The sequence below is a fragment of the Cricetulus griseus genome, chromosome 2 (genome assembly GCF_003668045.3).
Source record: "Cricetulus griseus strain 17A/GY chromosome 2, alternate assembly CriGri-PICRH-1.0, whole genome shotgun sequence".
In the NCBI taxonomy this organism is placed as follows: domain Eukaryota; kingdom Metazoa; phylum Chordata; class Mammalia; order Rodentia; family Cricetidae; genus Cricetulus; species Cricetulus griseus.
The window spans coordinates 66,177,069-66,204,662 of NC_048595.1; positions in this window are offsets into that span (position 1 = coordinate 66,177,069).

The window sequence follows — 27,594 nt, forward strand, 5'->3', positions numbered from 1 at the left end:
ATGTGAACTGCTCTCTGGGTGATGGGATCTGAGACTCCATCCTTTTCAGGAGAAGCAAGTGCTCCAGCCTCTGAGTCTTTTTTCCCTTTTAAAAGAATATGACTCTTTGGGATGTAGCATGAATACTGAAACATGCTTGAAGAACCCTACCCAGGAGAACTTGCACCCAAAGAAAAAGGCAGCTTTGATGAAAGATGGGAAGACGTTAAGCTCATCAGTAAACAATAAAATACAAACCAAAAGAGCAACTAAAGAGAAATACAGTTATGAGACCAATAAAAATAAGATTTACTGAAGAGTTTTCACTAGTAAATGAGCATAAACTCTCAAGGACCCGGCCCAATTTTACTCTATTCCCATATTAAATCTTTAGTTTTCATTCTGTCAAAGAAGACAAAGCTGATAAAGTAATTATTCAAGACTGCTTTTAAGACAAATAGCACAGCTGGAATATCCAAGGGAAAAGGTAATGGGATTAGAAATTCCTATTACTATTTTTTTTCAATGTTTCAGGCTTTGACTAAGCCTCCTACCTGGTATTGGAATACAAAATCTTAATATGCAATCCTAGGTTTGGCTTTATTTTCTGGAAGAAAACCCAAATCTCACCCAATCTCTGTGACATTCAAAGGTTGTTTACAGAATAGTGAGGGAAGAACTTAAACTATTTGACAATGTTTGTCAAAGAGCTTTTCAGAGATGGTGGAGCATGGTCAGTGAGAGGCCATTCTCAGAGTTAACTAGAGAGGGGTGGGCAGAGTGTGAGCCAGAAGACTATGCAGAAAGCCTGGCTGTGTTACAGTGTCCCCATATTTATAGAAAGAAAAATTTGTATAAAGCACTGCAGGAGTTGAGCATGACGTCAGCCACCATCCCTCAGTCTGTCCTGTCAGGACTCAGAACAAAGCTCAAGAGGAATGCAGGGAATGGCATAGAACCTAGACCATATGATTGGACAATCTGGGTTGAAATATGGCCTTCACTGTGTGTCAGTACAGATGATGAGCCTCAGAAAGCTTCCCATTCCTCAAAGATGATCTCACAGGACCCACCAAGGAAGACAGCAAGAGCTGGGACTTGATGATGAACACACAGTGCTACACACATATCCAAAAATGTGGTGACTCTTGGTTGCGCCTTTTAACTGTCACTAGTGAACAAACAGAAGAGGTATGAATAGAGCTAGCTAATTTCTAAAAAAAAATAGCAATTATATAAGTAATTACAGAAATTACAGAAGTTAAAGTTATCTGAAGTTGGGCTCTGCGTGCGTACACACACACACACACACACACACACACACACACACACCTTTTCCCATGTGTAACTACACCTACATGTAACTACTGTAACTACATGTAACTTCTCCACAATGGTCATGAAACATTGCTTTTTAAGTTCCATGGCCCTAATCTTGCTTATCCCCCACCTCTCTGAAGATACCCTCTTCTATGATCAGTTACAGCTTCCATCAGCCACCACTTCTATTTCTCCTCATAGAAGTCCCCATTTTAGTTCTGGCTTTTGTTGGTGGCAGTGAGTGTGTGTGCAGAGGCCCTGCAAAACTCTGGATGCAAGTATAGCCAGGATGGTGGGAGAGCAAAGCATAGTCAACACATGGGAAGGCCTAGTCCAGGAAACAGAAAGGAAGATCCTGGAGAAAGCTAAAAGGACATTCTTGGGTAATGTTTATCTAATTGTGAACACAAGAAGATAAAACTAAAGTACTCCCCCAAGAGAAGGTAATTACTTTTTCTTTCCCTACCACCTTCCACAATAGACTATATTGACAAACTAAAACATTCTTTTGCCTCCAGATAATTTGGCTTGATCAGAGGATTTAAAACAACCTTGCCTCCAGTGTTTGATCCAGAGAAGCTTTGTGAGAAGACAGATGAAATGTGAAATATTTAGATTCCAAGGGCAGCTGTGGCTTTGGGATTTACCTGTCTATTGTCCAAGAACTTATAGTGTATGCCTCCTACCAAGATCAAAGAAAAACATCACCATTACTTACACTTCAAAACTGAATTGTTGCAGAAATCAACTCTAGTTCACCAACACTTTAGAAGACAAGGATGATTTGGTTGCAAAAACATTTATTTAACCTTTATCAGGAGAATATGTTCCTATTCTATCTCTAATGTCACATCAGGGAATTTGTTCATCATTAGCACTTATATTACAGACAACACAAAAATATGTTTGTCTTTTTAGTGGTTTCCATATTTCCATGGTCCTTAGACTTTCATAGTATTTATAAGGAACGATAAATGCAGAAAATGACACTTGAGATTCAGCTGTGTGGCTTTCACTATGTGCACACTACCTCTGAACTTGTGCCCGTGTTATGTCCTCTTCTCTACAGAAAAGCCAACTGAGGACAAGAGTTTTATGACAAACCCAAGGTCACTTACTGGTAAATAATGGATAGGTCTCCAGCTCCTCAGATTCTAAATGGGCTATATTCCTTGCTAAGCTATTGCCGTACCTTCTTTATCTAAAAGCTCTTACCCTGTCTGTCCCTAACTGGACCCACAATGAATACTAAGAACTTCTCAGGGCCAAGGCAAAATGCTCAATACAATTGAAGCCACATTGTGCCATAAAAATGTCATTCTTTGACAGTAACCTACAGAAAACTCATGTTCCTAATGCAATAACAGTGTCATTTTGCATTCACACTCAATAATAGGCAATAGGAGATTAAGAGTTCACATGGTTTGTTAATATAGTACCAAGCATTTAACTTTCCAAATTGAAGAACACTGTTAACTGATTTCCAAGTAGCTATACTTAACCATTATCACCTAAAAAATAAATCTGTAGTATTTGATGAATTTTTATGATTTTAGTTATTGTTCATGCTTATGATTATGATTATGATTATTATTATTACATGACTTGGAAAGGATTTGAGAAATTAGAGACATAAAAAGGTCTGAAATGATTCTTCCAGCAAACTATGTTCTGGTTTCCTTTAATTTTTCATTTACTATATTTATATGTCTAGGCCCATGTCCCATCACCTCCCACATGGTTCCTATGTTCACTGCCAATTTTTAAGAGTAAATACATGATGTAATTTTTCTCCTAACAAGCTGCTGTGACTGTTTAAATTTCTTATTTAGAAATAAATAAGAGTTGAGCACAAAGAAAATAATCATGAGATGAGCTGAAGAGGGCCAGTGACTTAGTCGGGTTTGAATGAAGTCAGTTTGAACACAAATCACACCTCTTCAGTTGTTGTCTCCAAGTGTTTAGGACATAAAATAAATTCACTCAATAAGTCTGCATGGATCTGATAAAATTTCATTATGTGGAAGCTGTGTGGTTCAGCCAGGCTGCATCCAGAAAAGGTTTTTTTTGGAGTGATTTTTGTTTTTTGGGTTTTTGTTTTTGTTTTTTCTACTTGTGGTCCTCATCTTGATTCTGAACTAGCATATGTGATTTGTTGATACTGGTATAAATTGATTACTGATTTTTAAAACACCATACTTATATAGCACTCTATGGATGTCATTTACTCCTTACCACAGACCACTAAGCTTTACTATCCCAATTTACAAGAAACTAAGATGAGAGGAACATGCCAGTTCACACTGCTATGGAGACAGTTTTTCTAGGATCAGCTTTTCTTTCTAAATGAGAATGAGACTGTCCTTTATCCATCTCTGCGTCCCACGGTCCAAGAGTATGTTCTTGCTGTCCAACAGTGTCTGTCACAAGTGAATGGAGGAGATGATTATTCAATTCAGGGGAGGGATGAAGAATATCTCACCAGGCCTCCAAGTTCCAGGTGAGGCTCTGCTTGGAATTTCAGTCACATCTTTTGTTGCAGCTGCAGCTGCAAGGATCTGAGGTCTCACGAGCTCACTACAGCAATGAAACAATTGTAGATGATGCGCTCCCCTAAATCCCTCTCCAACATTAGAATGTGTTTCTTCTCAGGAAAGCAGTGCTACTGCTAGAAACCTGCACTGTGGGGATGGGAGACGAAGATATGTAAATAAGCTTACTGCAGTATTAGTTACAATATTAGAAAATGAGGTACTTGTCTAGTGATGGAGGAATGGCCTAATCAATCATGGGGAGCTGCTTAATGGAATATTATGTGGCCATCGTGAATAATTTTTTCCAATTAATTTGTGATTTTGGAATAAAATAAATATTTTAACTAGGCTATAGCTATAGCATATATAACAACCAAACAATGCACAGATTATAAGGAATAGCTCATTGCACTGTGAGATAACCATACTCCATTATCCTAGAAGCTATGCCATGGCAGCTCTCATTTGCTTACTTCCCTATTCTTAGGAATAGTCATTATTTGAGCATATTGAACAAAGTGGTTCAACAGGTAAGGACCCTTTAACATGGATCCTGATGCCTGGTGACCTTGGTTCAGTGCCAGAACATACATGACAGAAGGAGAGAACTGACTGCCACAGCTGTTCCCTGACATCCACATTTGTGTTCCCTCCCCCCTCTCTCTCTCTCTCTCTTTTCTCTGTGTGTGTGTGTGTGTGTGTGTGTGTGTGTGTGTGTGTGTGTGTGAGAGAGAGAGAGAGAGAGAGAGAGAGAGAGAGAGGGGGGAGGGGGAGGGAGGAAGGATGGTGGGAAGGAGGGAGGGAGAAATACACACAATTAATTTTAAAACAGTCATTATCTTACTTTAAGATATGAAGAAACTGTTTGGTAGATAAATGAGAAATGTTAAGACAAACTATGTGTACATCATTCTCTTGTGACCCCAATGCAAATCTAAGTGTGCAGAAAAGTGTAGAAGGAAAAAAATTAAATGTTAGCAGTAGTTCCTTTTCAGTAATTAGATTGGGAACAATATTTAGTTTCTTCTTGAATGGGAAACTATATCATGTAAGCAAATAATTATCAGCAAAAAACATTCATTATGCATAAAACACAGCTTTAGCCAATTGAAACACGATTTTTCCCAGTTAGGCACTGAGGATGTTTCTCTAGTGTGTGAGATGAAGAAGGGCTGAGCAAGTTGCCTAGGAAGTTAGGCAATGTTTAAAGCAATACATTCCTATTTGGACATGGAAAATCATGACATGCATTTAAAATTTTAACATTACTTGTGAGATTATAATTATAATATGATATAATTACAACATTTCTCTCTTACCTTTCTCCTTCGAAACACTCCAATACACTCCCCTCTCTCCATCAATTTTATGACATCTCTTTTCACTAGTTATTGCATTCGTACACGCACACACATATATATATATATATATATATATATATTGATACATATATATATATATTGATACATATATACCTAAATATGACATGTTGAGTCCATACAATGTTTCTTGTACATCTATATTCAGAGTTGCCTTTTTGGTACTTGACAACCATTGAGTGTACCTTTCCCTGAGGAAGACTGCCTCTCCCACTCACCGCTTTCCTCAGTTGCCAATAGTTCTCTGCATAGCATTTCGGCTTCATGTTTTTTTTTTTCCAACCACTTTGGCACACCTATTGGTGTCATCATTGTTCAGCTCATATTTGGGCTGTCATGTTAGTAAGGGTTTATTGCTGTAGCTTCTGATGTTACTAGAAGATACAATCTTACAGTAAACGTCTTGTTCCTCTAGCGCTTTATCCTCTAGTTGTTCTATCCCCTTTCTGAAATGTTCCCTGAGCCTTGGGTGCAGGATTGCTCTATTAATGTATCCATTGAGACTGGGCTACAAAAGTCTGCATTTTAATTGGCTGTGATTTTCTATAATGGGTCTGCATCTGTTATAAAGAGAAGCTGCCTTGATGTGAAGTGAAGACTATACTTACCTGTGGGTATAACAACAAATGTTTAAAGATGGTTGTAAGGGATTATGTTGGTTTAGTAAATTAGTGGTTATAGGTCCTTCCCCAATAACCATGACTTCTCTAGCACTGGGTAGTTACCTAGGTTCCAGTACTGAGCATGATTTCCTTCCTGCTGAGCAGGTTTTAAATCCAATTAATGAGGTGTCAGTTACCACCAGGGTTGTGCCACTCACTACTGCACCTTTACAGTTATCATGCCATGGTGGTTATTGATGGGGTTCATAGGTGTCATACCTGGGTAGGACCGTTTGCTGCTCCCCTCCCTTGAACCATTGAATGGTGCCTTCTGGTACCATTGATAAGCTTTCTTAAATTGTACAATGGATATGAGTTCCTGAGAATCCAGAGGCACACAACACAAGGCCACTTGGCATGTGGCTTATCCTTTTGGTCACTGTGGTGACTTGTTTCACAAGATTATAGTTCTATAAGTTATTAAGCAATTCATTTTCCAGCTTTATATGAAACACCAGAACCTGCTGCTGAAGACTCCATAAACAGAATAACCAAAATCGCACTGACCAAACAGCAGAAGTTTTTAGAATCATAACTAAAATTCTGCAAATCATTTGAGACCAAGGAGTATAGTGATAAGATTTTTTGCATTTTTCTTCATATTAACAAGGAGTGGAGGTATATCTGTTTACCTCTGGTTTTTTTTTTATAGAAGCTGGGTAATATATTGATGTGGGAGCAGAGATGTGAGGAAAGATTTAGCTCTCAATAAGCCCTAGATAGATGATAAGATTAGCTTTTCACTCTGCCCTTCCTCCTTACACTTCTTTCTTCTGTTAAGTATTTATTCTGAAAACAGACAAGCATTTTTTAGACAGCAGGGTGTGTAAGACCTAACAGGACTGAAACAAGAACTAAATAGAAAACAAATGGAAAGAAATTCAACAGTTCAACAAAGTAATTCACAATATGATTTATCTGGGAGATGAGAAGCCTAAAACCTTTCCTAATCGGAAAATCTTCCCTCTTGGGAAGTTAGTTTTCTCAGAAGGAGTTGGAAAATGGAACAGATGTTTGAGTCACTGGTGGTAAAAGCCTAGTCCTCCATCTAAGCAGAGGCTCTGGCTCTACTCTGTCACACTGTTGTGTGAAGTATATTCCCTGGCAAAGTTGCCCAGGTTTCTAAGAAATTGAAAATTTTGAGTTGATGGCAGGTAGTAGAAATTGGAAGTAGTAAATGTTGCTCAAACATACATAATATTGATGTTTGCAAACCTAAGGCCCTATGCCTCTTTTTCCTAGTTCAGAAAGACACCATTTTTTCCTGGAAAGAAAAGCCCTGAAACAATGGAATGTCTTTCAAAAAACAACTGCTCTATTAGTCAAACTGGATAATTTAAGAGCATCAGTGCCCCTAAGTGGTATTTTTTTCAAATCTTATCATTCATTGAATGCATTTAATACTATTTCATGTATACAGAATTAATTTTAGGTTCCTGGTAGCCAGTTATACATAGTTATCATTTGTGAGTTTGTTCCTTCTAGTTCATAGCTGCCATTGACCCAATAAGGATTATTTTAGCAACATCCAGGAAGTAATTCAGAGAAAGAGCAGCATTGTCTTCTGACTTGGTAAGATTAGAGAATATACAGGAAGAAGGATCAAGGTTATATTGGAGTGTGCATCCCCAGCTACTGATGGCTATGAGGTTACACATACTGTTTACATGTGCTTCTCCAACTAGGGGTGACTGTGAGGTTGTACATATATTGGAGTGTGTATCTGCAGCTAGTTATGACTGTAAGGTTACAAATACTGCTGGAGTGTGCATCTCTAGCTAGTGATGACTGTAAGGTTATAAATACTGCTTGAGTGTGCATCTCTAGCTAGTGATAACTGTAAGGTTACACATACTCTTAAGCTTCTTTAAGACTTACTTTTGCAATCTGTTAAATGGGAAAGTAATAACTTCTGGAGTATCACATGCTATACATACATCAGAATACCACAAAATAAAAAAAAAATGCCTGCAATAAGTTTATTTCTCCTTCTATGGTTCTATTTCTTCACCTGAAAAAAAGTGATTTGATTTGTTATGAATAGTATGAGTTGTCTAGAGTATATCATAAAACTGATTTGAAACCAAAGTAGAATTTTCATGAAATGTTAGATAGGATGGACTATCCATGTCTGCCATGGTCAAAAGAGGAACTGTGGTTACATGTGAACTGCCTATCAATTATCCACCTGCCCTGCCACCTCCAAAAATTTCTGGTTTTGAATATGGCCTATGCTCTAAGGCTATATTTGTTAACCAGCTTCCATATAACCAAGGTAGCCTAAATTAGGACCTTTGTTGTCAGAACTCTAAGGCAGTGCTAATAAAGTTCAGATACAATGTGGCAAGTTCCTTATTCAGGGACCTTTGCACATAGATGTTGCACAGAAGCCTGCTTTGCCAACCTCAGGCTAGTGGGACTCGAACAGTCAAAAGCCAATATTCGACCGTTTGCTAATAAAATATCTCTGTGGAGTTTCATTGTCCTATAGGTTCCTATAGGTTCAGGATAAGAGCCCTGCTCATCATTTTTCTTTAACTGTTCCACACTTCTTACTTCACTCTCAGTTTTCTAGGAGGGAATCAGGCAGCAATATTCTTAGAAGAAATGAAGCATAGTCAATAATTCAATTGTTCAGAAACATAGCTAAGAGAGCAGCTTCAGAAATTAAATGTACTGAGTATAACACTAATTTTGCTTGAGGCCAAGATTTTAATATTCACTTCCATTTCCACTTTTTCACTTTTGTTATAAAAACAAAATGTTTTGAAAATATTTTTAAATCCCCTTAAATATTACAGTTGCAATCCTGAACAAGTTAGGACAATTCTACTTCAAGTTTTACCTATCTGTGCATGCATGTATGTTCTCAGTGGATTGTAAGTTTCAAATATGTTTAATTTTACATTCAAACCATTTATAAAGAATTATAAACATTTTCTCAAACTTTCTATTTTTATTATAGAAAAGAGGTCATTTTAATTACATTATAGTTTTATGTCATAAATCTGGGGGCAATAATTTATTGGACATTTAATGTTTAATTATTTAGTTTTAAAATTTAAAACCATAAACCTAATAGCAAGATCCAGCTAGACTTGAACAGGAATGAGGCCATGTTTGATTTGGAGCTAGATTTGTTTTCTATGTGCCAAGCATGGAGCAGCTTTATCAGTAATGGTTTGGTGGATTATTCTGTAGAACAAAGGACCCCAACATATCTCTAATTTGTAATAACAGAATTATTGCTCATTATTCTATAAGTATGGCTCTACTCCATCACCTTCAACTAGGAGACCCAGCGGGATTGATGAGCCTTGGCACGGCATTCTGATGGTCTTCAAAAGGGAAGAAAGGGAAATTGTTGACCAGGCGTACTCAACTGAAGGACTGACATGTCCCCGACCCATGTGACTGTTTCCAATAAAAACTGGGGGGTGACTAACCTACCATATGGTGGGACACTCCCAGTATTTGTTAAATAGTAACAGAACTTTTTTGTCATGGAAATAGTTGTCAATCTTCTTCTAACATTGAGCCATTTCACTTGGTCTTTAAGATGACATTAAACTGGAAATTTGGGCATGGGTGAAAATTACAGGGAGAAAATAATGTTAGTTTAGTTTGTTTCAATTAACTATGGCCATTTGGAAACAAGGATTATGAGTTCTGGACTCAGAATTCTGAGTCCAGATTCTTATGTCACATCCTAGATAAAGCAGTAACAAGTGACTAAGACTAACAAAAGGAAAAAGAAACTTTCAAATCGTAAAATGCCTTAGCTTTTTTTTTTTTTTCTAAAGTGACTATATCATCAGTGAAGGCACATTGGGCATGTATGGCCTGGAGACACACCACCCCGAGTGTATTGCTGGCAAATACACTTAACTTTACAAGGTGGGGCAGGTTTGACTCTCACAGAGAAGACCTCCCTGGAACCTGCAGGCATTACAGAGAGTATGATTTTCTTTCAGAACAGATCATGAGTTCACACAATCAATTGCCCTTCTTAATAGCACACAGGATGCTTTCATTCAGTTGCCTTGGCCAGTTTTATCTCCTGTTTTATGTTACTGAGTTTGCCTTGCCCTTTGTTGCCTTTAGGTAGGTGGACTTCTGAAAATACTTAGACCCTTGCCTTCACATGTTTAAATAATGTAAGGCATTAATTTTATTGAGACAACACTGATCCCAACTCACTTGGGGAAATGCATCTCAAAGTATAATTCATCATCCAGGGCCTGTCCACTAGTCCCTTACTCCCTGGGAGTAAATTAGGCAATTTGAAAGGTGCATTAAACTCTTCCTGATACTAGGTACCATTTAAGACTACAGCACCATAATTTACTCAATAGTACCTTGGTGACCTCAAAAAGTTTATGCTGTTTTGAAAGATTTTAATTTTCTTCTGAAAGGTAATTTATACACTATGAGGTTGGATGCACTTATAAATATGTTTCTAGGAAGGTAACAACTATTGGATAGAATAAAGGAGATTAAATTGTCATGGCTACAGAAATTAAATATTCACAAATGTGTGGTCTTGCCTACTCATGGAATAGATGCATAGATCACTTAACAATTCTTGCTTTGTTTCATATTTTACTTTATAAGTTAAATTACATTAACGCCCATATCAATAAAGATCTTCAGATCTACATAAAAACATTTTTGTTTATGAAACTTAGTTATCCAATGTTAAAACAAAGTGCTAAATATAATTTCTTCCTTCTATCCATGTCAGACTTTCCCCCACATTCATTAAATTGGTTGTTGAAACTTGATGTCTACTACTTCACCCATTTACCTTCTTTGTTAAAATTAATCAAGAGCCTGGAGAGATAGTTCATCAGTTAAGAATGCTGACTGACTGATGTTACGGAGGACGTGAATTCAGTTTTCAGCACCCACAGTGGGGTCTCCCAGTTACCTGTAACTTCAGTTCCAGAGAATCCAACACTCTTCTGGTCTCCTTGGGTATCTTTACATAAACTCATGCAGACACAAATACACACACACACACACACACACACACACACACACACACACAAATAAATAAATAAATAAATAAATAAATAAATAAATTTAACAAATCAAATTAAGCTTTATCAACTAAATAAGTTGTTGGGTTGTGCTTTCAATTGGAGAAGCTGTGCTTAACGATTCTAAGAGGCAACGATTTTTCACTTTTTAATATCTTTAAAATCAGGATATATCTTGTTACTGAGCTAAACTTTTAGGCAACATTTTTCTCTATGATTTTCACAATTGATATCCTCTTTCATAATTTGCAATATAGCAGGCATATCATTTTGATATATTAGAAGGAATAATCTGAAAGGAATAGAGAATGACTTTAACAGTATGAGAGTACTGTCATTTGTGAGGCAAACTCATATTTTTATATCCAATTTATCACCACTGTCCTTTTGAAGATGAGTTAATTTCCATCAACCAGGTTTCTTTTAATGTTTCAAAGTGAACAAACACTAAGCAGGTTACAGACATGAAACCTATAAGGAAAAAGGGACACATCTTTTAACAAAGCAGTAGAATATTTATTTAAAATTGCTAAGAATGATCACTACCACTCCCTGAGCAATAAAGGGTGAAATGGACACTCAATAATAAATTTGTGTTTATAACTGTCATATTTTGTCAGAAAATAACTATAAGAGCCTGCCACTTAGCATGCTTTTTTGCAATTTGGTTGCATATACTATTGATACTGTTGCCTTTGCATGCAATACCAAGTTCACATCTGAATTCTAATAGAGAAGGTAAGTGATTAGAAGAACTGCAAACAAAATTTCTATGGAACAAGAAATAGAATTCCTAACAACATGTCTCTGCTATTATCCTGAATGGTGAGATAGTTGTATAAATAGTTCATGTACTTTCAAACTGGACAGCTATGCTTCATTCTATGAGAAAACTGCAGTACCTTATGGAGTTTGCATGCTGTGCTGTTTTACAGCGCTAGCACACAACTGTAAGCCCCACTCCTAGTCTACAGACTGTGAAAGTTTGAAACTATGATCCCATAGCACCAAGCTCCCTGGTTGGGGCAATTGCCAGGCAAGATTTTATTAAAATTGAAACCATTTATGAGGCTAACTAAAAATCTAACATTCAGATGGAATAGAGTATCACTTGAGTTCAAGCTGTGAAGTCCAACAAAGTCACAAGCAACCCAAGAACAAGAATTTTTATATGCCCATATACTGCTGTGGAATAAACTTAATATTCCATGTCTGTGAGTAGAGGAGCCAAGGAGGTGAAAATTCTGAGGCCTTCTATGATGTTTCATGCATCTGAGATGAAGTTTGTTTAAATCTTCAGCATACATTCAAACTCTGAGCATTTGGGTAATATCTTCTTATCCACAAATTATTCATGAGCCCATGGTTAGACTTGACAGTGTCTCACTATCTTTATACTTGTAGCAACATTTAACATGACCAAAAAAGTCCTAGCTTCATCAGGAATAGAAAGAATGTACTTATTATTTTTTTCCTTAGGGTTTACTTTAAATGATTAACCAGTTTGTATCTTACATGACTATTCAGGGTCTGACAGTCAGAGGTTAAGTATGAGCAATACAATTTGAACCTTCTTTGCTACTGACTACCTCCGTATCCACCAGAAATTAATTTCTTTTTGTGCTTCTGGTTTCATGTCCATAAGATAATAGTAATATTTATCTTAACAGTTATTTATACAATTAAGTGAGTTATTATGTGTGGGATACTTGCCACATAAGATATATTCCTTCATTGATTGCTTAAAATGAGTCTGCAGTAATTGAAAACTAACTTGGCTTTTTAGTTCTGTGTAACTAGAAGGCATTTGACAGATTAGCCTTAATTTCTCAGTAAGATTCATAAATGATGTTACAGTTTGAATGTGCTTTTCCCTTCTGAAATTCACATTGAAATTTAATCCTTGTTATGAAATATTAAGATGTGGGACTAGGTAGAACCTTTGAGAGGCTTTTAGAGCTCTGCCCTCCTGAATAGATTAATCATTCAAAGGATTAATGTATTATCTCAAAAGCGGGTCTGCTATCAACTCCAGTTTGGCTATGTTTCTCTTATGCTTCCTGCTCCATGTGGAGCCCTGTGCCAGCTGGGAACTCTAGCTGCAAGAAGATCATCACCAGATGGGAACTCCCAACATTGAATCAGAAGTATGAGCTAAAAGAAATCCATTTTCTTTATACTTTACCCAGTCTGTGGTATTGTGATATGAGCAACAGAAAACAGATTAAGACACATAAGTTTCAAATGCAGTCAGTAGTTCGACTGAATAAATATTTGTTAAATACTGTGAAGGATCCAAGGAAGAGGGAAAGTGTGAAGGGTTGCCCATTAGTGTACTGACAGAGCAAGGAGGTGCATCAGTATTCATCAAGAAGATCCCTCAGACTCTTTGCAAGTCTTAGCAGGAAATATCAGATTCCATGTGATGAAACTATGGTGTGGCAAATTAATTACAACAGCAGTCATAAAACAACTCCCCCAAAAATCTAGAAATTGACTTGAAAATTCTCAAATAAAAAGAGAGGAAGAAGGAAAGAAGGAAGGAAGGAAAGAAGGAAGGAAGGGAGGGAGGGAAGGAGGGAGGAAAGAAAGAAAGGAAAGGGAAGGGAAGGGAAGGGAAGGGAAGGGAAGGGAAGGGAAGGAAAGGAAAGGAAAGGAAAGGAAAGGAAAGGAAAGGAAAGGAAAGGAAAGGAAAGGAAAGGAAGAAAGAAGCAGCATCCATAAAACAATTAAGGACAACAAAAGCCAAATGCCACACAAAGACAAACTGACATCCAAAGAATTTTCAAGATACCTTGGAGACAAGAAGGGCCAGTTAATATGTCAGGCATGAGTAGTTTCAAATGAGAGTTTTGGCCACCTGATTAATTTGGTAGGTAAATCCCATGTTGTCTTTATCACAGAAGAGAGATTATCAGAGAGCAATTTTTCATAGATCTTGGATCAGGATCACTGGGTCTGTGAAGAAAAGCCAATGTCTCTTGCTTGAAGTCAAAGGTCCATAAGGCATGGTCCATTTATTTTCCTGATAAAGAAATGTGTGATGGACCAAAGGCAGATAAAACATGACCCAAGACTATAAGGGTCATGAAAGGGGGCTTTATCATAGCTTCCAGCAGCTCTTGTACCTTTTGTTCACATTTGCCTCCAACATCACCAAGTCCTCCTCTGACTCATGCAGAACAGATGGTCTTTCCCATTGGCAATTTAGAATTTAGAATCACAGCTCTATCCAAACAGGCATTTCAACAACCCTCCCCCAAAGGCATTTTCTTTCATGTGAAAAGAAATTTTGTACAGCTGTTAGGAGAATATTGTGTTCTCCATTTCAGCACATAGACTATCAGAAACGCCTCCAATCTTCCAGCCTTCCTTGCTCTGCTCCTGTAGTTATTAAAGGTTTAGGGAAGAGGTTGTAAAAGCATTGCCTAAATCTATGACCATCCACAATCACCTTGTTACTGCAATCAGTAATCAAAATTATTATCTAGTAATGGCATCTTTGACAATGATGCATTAGATTAGTTCATTGACCATGCAAATTTCTCAAAGAATTTCATTTTCTCAATAGTACTTGCTTGTTACAAGTAAAAAGAAAAATTTCATAAAATTCTTGGCAGAATTCAAAGCAGACTAAAATGCCAATTTTTTTTACTTACTCCTAAAAATTGCTTAGTGGCAAGATTTCTTGGATTTATTTATTTACTTACTTATGTAGTGAGGAAGGGTCTCACTCTCTATCCCTGACTAGTCTGGAACTGACTGAATCAGGCTAGCCCTGAACACAGAGGTCTGTCCACCTCTGCCTCCTGAATGCAAGGATTAGGGGTTTGGGCCACATCTAATGGCTCAGTGATTTAGAGTACTTACTACCTATGCAGATGACCTAGTTTTGAGTCTTAGAACTCACAGACTACCTCACAGCATACTGTAATTCCAGATTCAGGGGTCCTAATTCCCTCTTCTGACTGCCTCACACTCCTGCAAGCATATAGTACACATAAACACACACACACACACACACACACTTAGGCATATACACATATACATTAAATATACAAACAAATCTAAAACTAGTATTATAAGAGGTTATGTAGGCTACCATACCCTGCTGATAATTATTTTTATCCAAGAAAAATATGTTCAGAAAGAAAGATTGTAAAAAGAGGAAGAATACAGTAGAAGAAGCTGCGTGGATGATAGAAACGAAGAAATTTGCTTGTTCCAAATGTGATTTTTAGGAGGGAAAAAAGTATATATTCCACAGTATGGCATCATCAAGTTGGGGGTAGTGGGGCGTGCCTTTAATACTAACACTCAGGAGGCAGAGGCAATTGGATCTCTATGAATTCAAGACCAGCCAAGTATACATAGGAAGCTCCAGAGCACTCAGGACTACATAGTAAGACCATTTAGGAAGATAGGGATGGGGAAGGGAAGGAATTATCAAGATCTAACTTTTCTTTATAAGCAGTAGATACTGCTATTTCATTTTGTGTTTCACCATGGAGATTGGACCATATGGAGCCTCAGGTGTTATGTGCGATATAATTTTATGTATAAGCAAAGCATACATGTATGTGTATATATGTACATAGGTTTCTCTAAGGGCCAAGCTCTTGTTTATTTTCACACTTTGCACAGCTCCAAGCATAATGTAAGACTCTGCACATGGCAGGCATTCAATACTCACTGGAGCCAAAGAAGAATGGCTCCACATTTGTGTTCATTAAGGTGTACATATTGTACAATATTGGTAAGAGCATGGGATAGGTGATGTGGAAAGTGACAGTTACATTCTGGGCTTGTAAAACAGTACCCTGGGCATCAGATGCAATTCCTGGTGAGACTAGGACTTCTCTCCTGCCCCTGAAAAAGTTCTAAGACTACTACTTTCATCTCAAGCATTCCTAGGTGACTTTATTTAGCATTGATAGATTAAGCACCATTTAGCCAAGAATTCCATCCACTCTGCTCTAAGATTCTTTAAGATTCAGTCAGGTTTAATATTGTTGTTATAGATATAAGATAAACATCTGAGAGAGTACTCTCAAAGAAGGGTGATGGAAAGCCCTTGTTTACAGAAGCTGCCACTACTGTTTAAATTGCTTGAGATGATAAAGTGGCCCCCACAATAGTAATAGCCCCATTCTTACGTTATGTTCTAGGTCACTTAGCATACATTTATCTTGTGCTGGCAATAACCCCGTTGACAGCTACTCTCTAAGACAACACTTCTTGAAATGACTATAGTAATCACCAGTAAAAGGGTAAGTTGAGACTGGGGTTTGGACAGATGCCCACTCCCTCCTTGGATCATAACTTTTTTGTTACAAGAAAGATTTTGCACAAATTTGCATTTGTAGTTTGAGTTTGTTCAATGGAAAGAAGAGAGTTTAGGAAAGTCTGAATGGGTCCTACTATCGATTTATCCGGGAAATTTCCTTTGTTCAGTTTTCAGCTAGAACTTTTGGAACTGGCTTTGCCTTATAAGTAGACAAGATTTATGATTCTTAAAAATTGAAATTATAAAATAGACTAATGGACTCAATTAACACATCTTGCCAGATAAATGAATTGCAGATCAATATGGTGTATCCTTTGAGCCAAACAAATATATAAATACATTAATATATAAATATGCATTCCATTGCAGCAGCCTCAGGAAAACAGAACTTGTCTCAATTATTTTGAAAGAAAAAATAACAATGATAATAATAATAATAATACTTAGCACATGAAGACTTCCTTACTGTGTAGTTAATGGGTTTTGAATATAATTTGGTAGATACTGCTTAATGATAACATCACTTTATGGTGGAAAATAAAATACCTAATTATAGCAAAATGAATAGCATTCCCTAACAATTCATCATTTCTGAACAATTCTTCAGTCAAATGTTTATTCAGATTAAAATGATCTTAAGGCAATAATTGTTATTTTAGTTAACCCTTTTTTCAGTTCTAGTATGCAAGTTATTCTGAAAACAGAGACTAATTAAATATGATGGCTATAACATTCACCCTCCCTGCACAAGTTCCCCATGAATCTCAGAGCCAAACCTCAAAGATCATAACCAGAATTCCAAAAGAAAATAACTGCAAAAACACTTGGTTATACACTGGTATCAGACACAAAAATACAATGATGTCTGCAAGCCTTCAGGGACTAATTAAAATTTTAATGTGCTCTCATCATTATGAAAATATTAAGAATTGTGATTCAAAAAGCCCTGGGTTTTACAAATTAAAACAAAAACAACAGAGGCTGTTTATTAAAGCGTCCCAGGACTGAAATTTAATGAAAAGCTTTAATTAATATACAGCAAATCATATTTTATCATTATCATAGAGAATCATTAGAAAAATTAAGACTGCTATGAACTGCTCACATTCTTAGTTTGCTATTTTTTTAAGTGAAGTCAAATGGTAAAATATGGTAGCTGAGCAAAAGAAAACAAACTGTAAATTACTTTCTGCAGAAAGATGTGTGTAGCCCAACATTGCAGTGGTTTCAATTTTCATTGCTCATTACACTTTGACACCCTTGCTTAGGAACTTGTATTTGAGGAACTCAAACCTGGGCTAAGGGAGTGTTCCATTTCAAGTAAGAGGATAGGACCCAGAGATTCACACTTGCTGAGGGAAGGCGACAAATATAAGCCACCATTAGACCAGTGCAATCTGCCCCAAGATGCAGAATAAAGAAGTCAGCCTTAATTCTGGGGGAAAGGTGGAGAAAAGCCCCATCATCCTTTTATGTTTATGTTGACAGCGTATAGAAATGAAATGAAAAGGGAGGTATAAAAGATGAAATCTGTTTCTCATTATGCTGCATCTTAAGAGGAAAAACATAATGCATATTGGTCTAACACAAGTTACTGATTGTCATATCACTGAACATCAATGGAATTTCCTTAGCAAGGATACTAGAACACACCCCTCTTGTAATTATAATCTTTTATCACTTACATGCACCTTAAATCCCTATGTTGCTTCCAGAATCAAGGTTTGTGTGACTTAATTTATTCTTATTCATTTTTGTTTTATTATTATTATCGTTAATGTGTATTTTGTGTGTCTGCTTGTCTGTATGTGCACGGTGTGCCATAGTAACAACAGAGACCAGAAGGTGGTGCTGTATCCCCTGGAACTGGAATTATAGACGGTTGTGGGCCACCTAACGTGGGTTCTGGGAACTAAACAAGGTCCTCCACAAAAGTAGCAAGTTTTCTTAACTAATGAGTCATCTCTTCAGCCCCTGTAACTTAATTTTATTTTATTTTTTAAGAAGTAAGAGGTAGATTAAGACTGATCAGGAAAGAGAAAACACAAGCCTGCCGAGCTCCATTAAGAAAGAGTGGGAGAACCAGACTTGTCTGCCCTGGGGGGCGCTGGTGGAGGAGAAAACACGTGGCACTGTCAGGCACTATTATGGGTAGCAAATACATGGCAGGGTATGGACAATAGAGAGTCAGAATGGTTCCTCTCCTGTGGAGAAAGGCACATATGAAAAGCTGAAGGCAGTGTGGACAGGACTAAGATGGGTGGCCTGCTTGTCACCAGCTGCAGCACTTCGGAAAGGGGACCCTGCACCTCACCTGAGCAACACAGTAGAGCTGGCCCTAATGGTATGGGTTTGGATGAGCTGGCCTCCTCAAAGATGTGAGAGCAGGAAAACAGGCTCAGCCTCTTACTGCATGGGGTCAGCAAGACTGGGCAATGAGTGACAACTCACTCTGATAGTGAGGATGAGGCATGCAAACCAACCCAGCAACCACCCAGGCCCTGAACCAGGGCTGTGAGCTAGACCACCTCAACTTCTCCTCATATGTGATCTGCTGGAGCATAGGAAGAGGCTAGGCCTGCAAACCCAAAGCTGCAGGATCTCCATGACACAAGATAACAACAGGATATCCAAAAGAAGTCCCAGTGATGGCCCATTATGGATAATGCAGCAGAAACCAAGGGCTTTGAACCAGACCTATGGCTGCAACGAACACTTGCAAGTAAGTAAAGATGTATAGACTAAAGGGCATACCGTGTGGCTCACTATGATAACCTACAGCTTCCACGATGAGATTTTAATTTTTTAAATTTAATTTTATTTTATAATTTTATTTTATCTTGCAGGGGAGGTTGCAAGGGCAGAGGGAAGATGCAAAGAGATAGGGAGATGAATGGGATCGAGATACATGATGTGAAATCCACAGAGAATCAATTAAAAAGTTAAATTTGCAAAAAAAAAGAGGAGTAAAAGCTAACTTATTATGGAGCTAACTATGAGTAACCATATTGCCTAGAACAAATGGGTATCCCAATGATCTGGGATCACAGGTTTAGGTCAATTTAAATTCCATGTTCCAATTATACAATAATTTTATGAATTCTGTGTAGTAACAGAACAAAATAAGGTCATAAATCAAGGCACCTTTTAAATGCATGATAGCTACATCAGGTAGGCAAGCTTTGGTAAGATAGGGAGAGTCTATTACAGGTCTTAGATGGCATTGTTAGCCCTTTGATGGGAAACTAGAATTTTGTTATAGTAGTACGTACCAAAGGCCAAAGGACTTGTATCTGTTAGTCATAGTATCGAAGTTTAGGGCCAACACAGATGATCAAGGAATGGCTGTTTAGGGAGCTGAATACAGACCCAAAACTGTGATTGTAATTGTAAAAATAACAAATTGTAATTAGGCTCTGACCCTGCAAAATTCCTACCTCTCCACATTGCTGGATTTCTAACTAATTAGACTTAACAGGCCTGGTTTGTTTAAAGGAGTTCTATTTTTTTATCTTGCAGTCCCCCAGCTTGACCTAGCATCACACTTGTGCATGCAGAAGTCACATATTCTTTACCAAATGTTGCAATATAATGTCCCACATAGCTAAGAAAGCTTATTTTAGGATCTGATGCAGATGAGGCTGAGTACTGGGCAGGACAGCAGTCTTCAGGAGAGAGAAGTTACTGATAAAGCCATTAAGGAAGAAACTCCTGGATCATATCAAAACTATTAGACATCATGATCCTGATTTGAACTCTTTTTATATTCTTTAATTACTACTCATATTTAGATATCCACCCCCCCATTCCCTCGTCCTCCCATTCTCCCATGTTCTCCACCAACCCCCCAAACACACCCCCAAACTCCTCCCCAGAGATAGTGAGGCCCTCCACAGGGGACCTTCAAAGTTCATCGTATCATTTGGGGGAGGGCCTAGGCCCTGCTTGCTGTATCTGGTCTGCAATAGTATCCCTCCGTAGGGAATGGGCTCTCAAAGTCCATTTGTGCTCTAGGGATAAAGACTGGCTCCACTGTTAGAGGACCCATAGACTGTCTTGGCCTCCTAGCTGGCACCCACATTCAGAGGGCTTGGTTTGGTCCAATGCTGTTTCCCCAGCTTTATGACTAGTATCTCCATGTTATCAGTAGGTCAGGTTCACTGTTTCTGCAGGTTTCTCTAGCCCTGTCTTAACTATTGTCCTCTGTATGTGACATTACTTTTGCATAGGTGCATAATAGGACTATTATGTTCAAAATTAAAATAACAAAGAGCTTAAAGGAGTGAAGGTAACAGATGAAGGAAGCCCACATCTTAACAACCAAAAATACTATTTCTAAATGTATAGATTAACTATATACTTCCCATGTTATTAGAATTATTTATACTCATGAAATATCTTGTTTATATTTGGAGAGTTACAGGAATCCTTATCTTCTAACTTTTTGTCTAGTTTGATCACACAGTTACAATTTTATGTGGAGTGGCCAACTATAGCTCCATGAAAGACTGATCTTTAATATCCAAATTAACACAGCCCATTCTTTGGATACTGAGTTGGTCTGTGTCATTATATTGGCATTAGAGCAAAATTATTTTTTTTAAAAAAATGGAAAGTCACATTATAGAAGAAATTAAATAACAATACAGTATTTTGAAACTTTTTTTACCAAGATTATCTTTTTATGGGCCAAATATTAATAACATTGATAGAAACAAAGAATCAGACATGCTAGAGATCAGGATTCTATAGTCATAACATATTCTTAACATCTGTTCAGTCATAACAAAACCTTGCTTTTTGTTTTAATGGTTATAAGTGAACATTGGGCTTTAGAAGGATTCACTGTAGTATTTTCCATTTCCTTTTTATTAGATTACAAACATTGCTTGCTTAATTTTTAACATCTTAGATTTCAAATTAATAAAGAATCTTTACTATATAAGGTTTAAATCATTATGAATGATGTTGTTATTAGAAGCTTATGTCTTTGGTATAATTTGGACAGAAGAGTTAACCAAATTTGTAGTGTCTATAGTTACTTTAGGCTTTATATTTAACATATAGATAGCCAAATGTGGAATATTCTTTGAAAGATTTAAAATAACCTTCTGTCAATTTAAAAACTACATTTTCAGGCAAGGGTGGTACACCCCTTTAATCCCAGCACTCAGGAAGCAGGGGCAAGCAGATCTCTGTGTGTTTGAGGCCAGCCTGGTCTACAGAATAGTTCCAGAGAAAACCTGTTGGGGGTGGGGGAATACATTTTTCATAAATTATACTAAATAATAAGAAAATGTTTTCAATCTTGTTTTTATATTTCATATACATATTCTATATTTTTACATCATTTTCTTTTCTCCCTTCATCACTCCTGTCCCATTATCTTCTTCTTCCTCTCAAATTTATAATATCTTCTCTTTATTATCACTATACACATGCACACACACACATGCATGCATTTGCACACACATATGTTAATATATATGTTAATACAGCCTAATGATTTTATTTAGTATTGCTCATACACACACACACACACACACACACACACACACACACACACACACACACACACACACGAGTATAGGGCTGACCACTTGGTATCAGATAACCAGTCAGAAGGCTCATCTTAGGAGAAGACTGGTTCTCCCTCTCAGCAGTCATTAACTGCCTATAGCTCTTCCTCAAAAGGTAGAGCCTTGGAGATTTTTCCCTGTCCACATTGACATGTCCACTGGAGTTGTCCTTTCCCTTTCCAAAATGTAAGTTTTATATTTTTTTCTGTCACTCTTACTACTTTCAATTGTAGATTTAAAAACAAATGTTTACTAACAAAAACACATAATAGCATTACTATTAGGCTGCATTGAAATCTCCTTCAAGAAATCAGTCACTTTTTTTTTTTTTTTGGTTTTTTTGAAGCATGATTTTGTAATGCAACCCTGGTTTTCCTGAAACTCTCTGTAGACCAAGCTGGCCTTAAACTCAGAGATCCACCTGACTCTGCCTCCCAAGGACTAGGATTAAAGACATTTGCCATTACCACTCCACTTTTTTTAAAATTACTGTTATTTCTAAATTTAGCTTCAGGCAAGCTCTTAGGACATGGACAGAAAAGCAGCCACATATTTTACTGAAATATGACAAAACAATCTCTAGCCCAGTTCCCAAAGTTGTTCTTTTCTTGAGCTTGGCATCCACTGTATATATACATTGCTCTCAGTACTAGCTTTCAAGCTTCTGCTAGAATGGTCCATTGAGCCCTGGCTATACCATTTGTGTAGTCTAAAGTTTCAAGGTCTTCCTCATTCCTTCAAAGGAAAATAAAAGAGAGAAAAAGAAAAGCAGGAAGAAAGAAAGGAAAAAGAAAAAAGTATAAAGAAAAAGAACTACAAGATCAAGTCTATCACAACAAAAGTGCATTTCTGGCATAAACTCTTAGTTCTTAGTTATTTTCCTATTGTTGTGATAAAACTCCATAGGCATGTCAATTTATAGAGAAAAGAAAAGACTTATTTGGTTCTAGAAAATTAGGATCCATAACAATAGGCACAACAGGGGGCAGGAATAGCTGAGAGCTCAAACCACAAACAAGAAGCAGAGAGAACTAAGGAAGAATGGAATGTAGCTTTTGAAATCTCAAAGCCTGTCCCCAGTGACACACTTCCTCTAACAAGGCCACATCTTCTAAGCCTCCCCAAATTGTACCAACAAATGGGATCCAAGTATTCAAATGACCAAACTGAGTTATGTCTCATTCATCCACCATAGGAGCTTTCATAGTTCCTTCAATAACATGAGGGGAGGTTTCCAGGGAAGATACAGCGTTTTCCCTCCAAGTTCTGTATCTGAACTTCAGCAAAAAGAACTTACCTTCAACTTCTAAGAGTCAATCAAAGGCTACGGCAATGGCTGCATTGTTCAGGAGTTGAATTAACTCCCCTGACCAACAATTCAAAAGGAGATTACTGATGCCTAGTATTGTTGGTTTTGCTAGACATTCTATTGTTGGAGGAAGCATTATCACCCTGCGTGTTGTGGCTTCATTATGTATGAATGTGTGTATACATGTATATGTATGTGTGCAAATACAACATACATATTACCTGTAATTTCGACAAACATAAAATATGTTTGTCTCTATGGGTTTCACAACATACTGTTATTTATCCCTCTTCTATAACTCTTCCTCCATATTGCCCTCCTCCCTCCCCAGTTAAAGCTCAGCCTTTGACCTTCCCATTTCCCCCCTTATAGCACCTGTATCCTGCTATTTATTCCCATTTCTACAGTTCTTACCACCACGACCACCATAGTCCTTTTTCACTTTCCTGGATTTTGTAGTCGGTCCACATTATTTGCACACATCTGCAGATTTGTATCTGGGAACCACAGTAAAAGAGAACAGGCATTTTTTGCCTTTCAGGTTCTAGGTTACCTCTCTCAGCATATTCCTAGTGCTATCCATTTATCTGCAAATGTCATGATTTCTTTTTTAACATTTGAATAATATCCTACTGTGTATTTGTACTGCAATTCTAGTATCCATTCATCAGTTGAAGGCATTAGGTTGTTTTCATTTCCTGTTATTGTGAATACAGCAAAACTGAACACAACCAAGCAAGTATCTGCGGAGTAGGATGTCTAGTCCTACGATACATGCCAAGGAGTGGCATAGAGGAATCACATGGTAATTTATTTTTAGCTTCGTGGGAATTTTCTCTAGGTTTCCAAAGTGGCTGCCCCAGTTTTCAATCCCAGCAACAGCAAATGAGGCCCCTTTTCCCCACAATCTTACCAGACTTTGTTGTCAGTTGTTTTCTTGAACATAGACATTCTGACAGGAGTAAGATGAAATCTCAGAATTATTTTATTTGCACTTCCCTAATTTCTGAATATGCTGAACACTTCCTGTGATGTTTATTAGCCATTCATTATGTCTCCCTTTGAGAACTGTCTATTCAGATCCACAGCCCATTTTTTTTAAAAAAAATTGGGTCATTTATTTTTGTGACTTTCCTCTGTGTGTGTATGTGAGACAGAGAGAGAGAGAGAGAGAGAGAGAGAGAGAGAGAGAGAGAGAGAGAATGTGTGTGTGTGTGTGTGTGTGTGTGTGTGTGTGTGTGTACATGTGTTCATGTTTATGTTCATGTAGAAGTCAGGTATAAACCTCAGATATCATTCCTTTGGAGCTGTATACCTTGTTTTTTGAGCCTGGAACTTGCTTAGTTATCCATGTAGCTGGCCAGTAAATTCTAGGAATCCCTTTGCCTCTACTGACCCTGTGCTGAAATTTTAAGTACATACCATGATTCTCAACTTTGCATGGGGTTCTGGAAATTGAACTCATGCCTGTAGAGAAAACATCTTTTTGACTGTGCTGTCTCCTACCCCTAGATTTATTTTTTTAATATCATTATATTCATATTGTTGATGATCTAATAATGATGGTGATGGTGATTTTTTTTAACCATGTTTGACATTTGATTGGGATATGCTGCTTAACCTTTTAATTCTTACTCTAATGACCAGCAGTTTGACCTTAACTAACATAACCCTGAACTTCCATGATGAGGACATTATTGGCAATAACCTATCCTTCTCCCTTCTGGGTCCCATTTCCTTGGTAGTATTCTGTAACCTCTTTTGTCTGTAGGACTCAGGCCAAGCCTGGCTAATTCTTTGTCATGACTTAGCACTTGAGTCATTTTGATTGTTCTCTGATGTGTGTTCCTTGAATGTCCTTTGACAGTGCTATATGCACAACTGTGCATAGCAGCATTCCCCAGTGCAACTTCATCGGTACTTTATGTGGTGCCAGAATAGCATCAGCACCATGAAGTAGGCTGCACAGTCATCTGACTGGCTTCCTCCCTCATTTGTCCCAGATCATGAAGACAGGTTGTTGAAAAGTCCACATTTACTCCCACAGTGTGCTCCACATTCCAACTTGATAATAGCCTCTTACTTTTCATTCCTAATCATTTTTTATTATTAAAACAGCTTTGTTTTGAGATGTGGTATAGAAACAGCTTTCTCCAGATGAGAGAACGGAAACCCATTTCTGGGGCATGAATGATTCACCACAGACCTTGTCTTCTCTTTAGTCTTGACTTTGGTTTAAGACACTGTAGAGGAGAGAAGAGAAGAAGGAGAAAATCCTCCAGACAAAACTAGATGCTCCAAAAGAAATCTCCTTCGATAATGTTGTATCTGCATTATAGAATAATTTGCAAGCCCTTGAAATGTGACTATTGTGCGGGGGGAAAAACAAAAAAAGCTTGTAATTTATTGTTTTTACTAAGTTATAATGAAATATCCCATGTGTTATCACATAGTAGTTATTGCATTTGTCTTATAGTCCCAGAAATTAAGGTGACAGGACCAGGGACCCAGAGACCAATAAAAAGTGACACAGGTATCTCTGCTTTCCAGTATTTCTGAAGTATAGTTTTGAATACCATTCTGTATTTGACCTCAACTTACTGACAAACCAAGGATCACTATATATGCCTTTTTGGGCTGCAAAGGGGTAATTATGCAGAATTTGACCCTTGTTACATGTATCCTTTAGATATATACTTTGGATAAGTGTGTCAGTACAGTAAAAGGTACATCCAGAAGCTAAGATCAAGTTTCCTTTTCACGCCTAATTCCAAGAATGGCATCAGGTTGTAGAGTTCCAAAGGCACCAAAAACTCTTCCCAAGTGAACTTTGCAAACCATTAACTTCAACTTCCTTTTACATACTCACAAAATTATGATGTATTCCCTCTCGACACTTGATTCTTAAATCAGTTTTCATTTTTCATGTTATCTCACTATTAGACATTTATGGATGTGGGAATTCTTCATAAAATCACTTTAATTTCATGTTCCCTGTAAGATAATTGTAGAAACTAATAGACATCTTTGAATGAAGCTTCAAAATAACAACAACCACCTTTGCAAGTGGTATGTTCCCACACTTAGGGAACAAAGCAATTACGGAGTACTTAGTTTGTTGATAGGATGGCTTTAAAATAGTATGGCAATTTGGAAAGAGAAAATTACGTTGTTATTTGACAAATCAGTTGCCTTTTATCAGATGTGTTCAAATATTCACTCTAAAATTAAATTACGGAAGTTTAAACTCCAGATCTCACCTGAGGTGCTCATCATATGCCTAGGTCCAGTCAGGTAAGTTCCAGGAACTTGTCCACTGACACCATCACCAATTCCTAGGCCTAGTCCTGGTGGCACATACTGTGCATTGGCTCCAGTCTGATTATTTTTACTTGAATGGCTGAATAGATATAGTCTATATAGCCAAGATCAGTCACCTCTCACATGTGCCTAAAAATCCAAGAAGTCTGCATAAAGTGATATCTACTAAGGTCCTTTTAATCCCATAATACTAGCATCTGGAGAAGTCTTCCTTTTGTAATAAGATAAATTTCTTATTTTATGATTAATTTTTAAGTCTATAATTAATTTATTTTTATGTGTGTGGGTGTTCTGAATGCATGTGTATATCTGTAGAGCATGTGTGTGCTGGATATCCATGGTTGCCAAAGGAAGGCAATTGAATCCTCTGGAATTGGAGTTACAGACAGTTGTGAGCTGCCACATGGGAGTTGGGAATCCAAACTAGGTCCTCTGGAAGAGCATCAAGTACTATTAAACACAAAACCATCTTTCCAGCACTAATTGATTTTTTTTAATCAGAAAAGAAAACAGAATAAAACAATTGTCCACCACAAATTTTATCTAGGAAATAGATACTATACATTGAAAGTACTCTGTACATATACTACCTCATCACCACCACTTTCAAAACATAGACCCCAGAATATGTCTAGAATCTAAGAAGCATTTGTTGAACTTAATGTAACTCTTAAGATGAGAGATGCTAAACTAGCATCTGTATTATGAAATATGTTTGCTAATAACGTGGCTTGTTTTTCCTTCTCTACAAATTTCTGGTTTGGCTTATCTCCCTATTAGCCTAACCTAAGTATTTTCTACAGGGGTTAGTGGCTTGCAAATCAAAGGGTGAGAGTTGGTTCTTCAATGGTAAAGTAAGAATCTAACTCTTACTGTACATTAATTGGACCATATAAAGAGAACCTAAGAAGATCACTGTATAACTGGGCAATTGACAGTTCATGATGAAAAGGACAACAAAGGGGAAATAGATAGATAGATAGATAGATAGATAGATAGATAGATAGATAGATACATGTACATATATATATATATATATATGTATAATATGTAGCAAGTGTGTGTGTGTGTGTGTGTGTGTGTGTGTGTGTGTGTGTGTTTGTGTGTGAGAGCACACTCATTCATGTTTGTATTCTTAGGAATACAATACAGACAAAAAAGTTGAGAATTATTGAACTGAGC